Source organism: Camellia sinensis, chromosome 3 (assembly GCF_055761805.1).
Source record: "Camellia sinensis isolate YWXY chromosome 3, ASM5576180v1, whole genome shotgun sequence".
Taxonomy (NCBI): domain Eukaryota; kingdom Viridiplantae; phylum Streptophyta; class Magnoliopsida; order Ericales; family Theaceae; genus Camellia; species Camellia sinensis.
Genome location: NC_138963.1, coordinates 68,833,785 through 68,837,477, shown reverse-complemented (window position 1 = coordinate 68,837,477; position 3,693 = coordinate 68,833,785). Strand labels below are relative to the sequence as shown.

Sequence of the window (3,693 nt, the reverse complement as noted above, 5' to 3'; positions counted from 1 at the left end):
AACAATAAGTGTGTTTTTAAAAATAGATAATTTTTTTTTTTTAAAATAACATCATACATTCGATTAAATTTTAAGTTTTGTGTTAGGATTTGAATTTTTTTTTAAAAAATAAGGTTGTATGTTCATTAATTAATTTATTTTTTTCATTTTGTATTTCTAACTCACCAAATCTGCTAAAATTATTGATTAAAAATCTTTAAAATATTTAACTTGATGATTTTAGATTTTTCTTAAGTTTAAATTTGAACTTGGTCGTCATGGTTGAGCTCGTGGGGCCACCATAGATCCATTTCGATGATCTGACAAACACAATAAAATAAAAAATGCTACAATTATTAGATTGCAATAATTTTTTTTAATACAAACGGAGAGCCCTACAAAAAATGAATAGTTTAAATTATCAAAACGTAATCCGTGATGAGCCTCATAAGCCTGAACATAAGAATCAAATTCAAATTTAAGTTTGAGAGAAGTCTAACTCAAAACAAATTATCAATTTGTCAAAGATAATGGCTCTGTGTGGTTTCACTTCCAGAATTTGTTTTCAATTTTTTTTTTTAAAAAAATAGAAATTAATTTGCTAAAAATAAACCTGTAAAAGATATTTTTAAATTAAAAAAAATTACTTTTACTCAAAAAAAAATTATTTTTACTCAAAAAAAAAAAGACTGTGAAAATGATGAGTAATTTTTTTTTTTTATTTTTTTTATTTTTACACCAACTAAATAAACTCAATTTTTCCCAAAACTATCCCCAATAATTAAAACATATTTCCGTTGCCGGGACTTGAACCCGGGTCTTTCGGGTGAGAGCTGAATATCCTGACCAACTAGACTACAACGGAACTTGCGCATTATTGAAGTGAAATTTTTTTTTTATTTCCTTCTGTGTACGCACATTCGACCAAATTAACAAATATCACTTTTTATTTATTTATTTATTTATTTATTAGGTATTTGATCTTGGACATTTTGACTCTTTTCATTATAAAATTACATTCAACTTGCTTGTTTCTATTTTTGAAAAAACACTTTTCAGAAAATTTTACTTTCTTATTTTTCATATTTTTTTTGTTTTTACTGAATTTTTTTAATATTTTAAGCAATTTTTTTACTTTTTAGACATATCTAACATAAATACACCTAAAAAGTAAAAAAATTGTAATTTTTTTTTTAAAAATTCACTAAATGCCAAAAATACAAAAAAATACAACAATTCAATACATATTTTGTATTTTTATGTATTTATTAATTTTTTAAAATATTTTTTCACAAATTTTTTACTTTTTAGATACATCTAAGTAAGGTGCATCTAAAAAAGTAAAAAAAATGTTTAAAATTTTAAAAATATTCACTAAAAACAAAAAAATACGAAAACTAAAAAATTTAATTTTTCAAAAACTTAATTCAAAAAACTCAAACCAAACACACTGATTACTTTCATCTTTTCAAAATGAAGACTTTTATACATTTTATTTTTATTTTTTATAATTGAGTTTATAAAAATATATGAATTCATAATTGAGGAGATAAAGTAATATTTGTTGATAATTGAATTTTTTTTAATGTAACTTACCTTTAAAAGTTACATCACTCTAATATGAAATCGTAATATGTCAAGGTTGCAAATCTTTTAATCCTTTCTTCTCCTATTCTATAATTCTTATAGTTAAATTTCAAACTACAAAAATCTCTAAATATAAAATATAATAATAGTATTTTTTATTCATATAATTAATAAATTATTAATGAAAAATGACTAAGTATTATATAATCTAAAAAAATTTAATGGAATTATGTTATAATTATGAAATTGTTGACGTCATATTCAAACCATCCAATTGAAGGTGATAAGAACAAATTTAGAGCAACCAATGACAAGAAAGCGCATGAAGTATTTAAGAGCCCACCTTCGAGGTAGATCACGTGAGCAGCAAGTGCAAAGTCCAACAGTTAGAAGCAACCCGTGATTAATTGAGCAGCTGAAGAGCACAAGATCAAGACGTCATGGGATGGTAGTTACTAGCAGTCATATAAGGGCATGTTTGATTGGAAAGATTAGAGCATGGGATTGGGATTATTAATCCGTGAGTCTAATTATCCCATGTTTGTTTTGACAATTTGGGTTAGGACTATTAATCCAATGGATAATTAATCCAACAAATTTGTAGGATTATTAATAATGGGGTAGGGGTGGGATTGTGAATACCACACTAATTTGATAGGATTATTTATACTTCACTATTAGTCTTGTGGAATCAAACAAAGTCTAAGCGTACAACTAAATGAAAGGAGATCGTGGAAGGAAATTCAGCTTAACTGCTTCGAAGGTCAAAAAAGACTATAAATAGATGAAGATAAAGATGAAGGAGCTCCGAACAAATCCAAACTCAACGTCTTTGTCATTTCAATTAATTTATGTTCAAGCATTGCAGTTAAGTTTCGTAGGAGTAGATTAAAGTACTCTTTGTAATTCCAGATTTCTTTTTTTGAATTACCCTTATTCATAGTAACATTTTATAATTGTGTTATTCAATTAATCAATTACATATTTTCTGTTCAGCTTCTTTCCCTCATTCTGCTTTGAAATTCAAGTAACATCACATTGGCTCTTGCTAAAAACACAACCAGTAAAAGTCTTTTTTATTGAAACTAAAATAACCTATTCACAATCGCATGATAAGTAATTTAGCTTATAAATATCTATAATGATTTTCTAGTTCCGTACTGGCACACAAAATCACATTTTATCTCTTGAAGTGCTAAAAAGCCAACATACAGAAATTTATTATATTTTTTTTTCTTCTTTCTAAATCTGGGGAGAGATCGTTGCTATTTACCCTTCAAAAAATAATGAAAGTCACCGTTCCACGCTGAAGCCACAGAGAATTTCGACATCAACCATTCTACATTTTTTTTCACGATAAAAAAAATTAAAATAAAAAAAACTGATTTAGTCGGTGTTTGTAGTTGAATTCTTTTTTAGTGATGTTAGGAACATTAATAATTGTGTTAATAAATATGTTAATTAAGGCACAATCCTTAGAAAAATATTTAGGAGTTCTAAAATATGAGCTCTAAAGGAGTTTTAGGGATAGGCTCTACCTATTGATGTGATGTTTTGACATTTTTTTTTTTTAATTTAAATTTTCACATCATTAGAGTTAAGAGAGAACAACGGATATATCGATTAGCCCAAACCAACCGAACCGAACCGATCCGCCGCATTTTAAATGGATGCATGATGACGAGTAGATAGTTGCAGATTGATTTTTTTTAATCCGCCTAGTTTTGGACGGATGGCGGATTTGAAGTTCCTTTGGCCGCAACCGAACCGCCAAACCGCGAGCACTCCTAATAATTTGTAAGACTTTGTATTTTCAATTTGTTTAGATATTTTGTTTGTGTTTTCAATTGAAAAATAGTTTAAATATTCTGTTGAAAAAGAGTTTTCAACTTGAATATATTTTTTGAATTGAAAAAAATAAATGTATTATTTATCTATATATTTTGGTTTTTAAATCTAACTCTAAAAATAATAAATAAAAAAGATGAAATGTTCTGGTTGGTTTTTGTTTTCAAAAACAAATATAGATGTAACAATACAGTGGCATACAATCTCTACAACTGCTCTGTTCATGGTTTAGGTGGTTTGAATTGTTTTTATATTTTAAGAATCACAGATTGTAATACT

At 26.5% G+C, this 3,693-nt stretch overlaps 1 non-coding gene across 1 annotated transcript; it reads right to left on the bottom strand.

Moving 5' to 3' along the window:
- Positions 1–771: 771 nt before the first annotated feature.
- TRNAE-CUC (transfer RNA glutamic acid (anticodon CUC)) lies at positions 772–844 on the bottom strand. The gene has a single exon. It is a non-coding gene; the product is annotated as a tRNA-Glu (tRNA).
- Between the last annotated feature and the right edge of the window lie 2,849 nt (positions 845–3,693).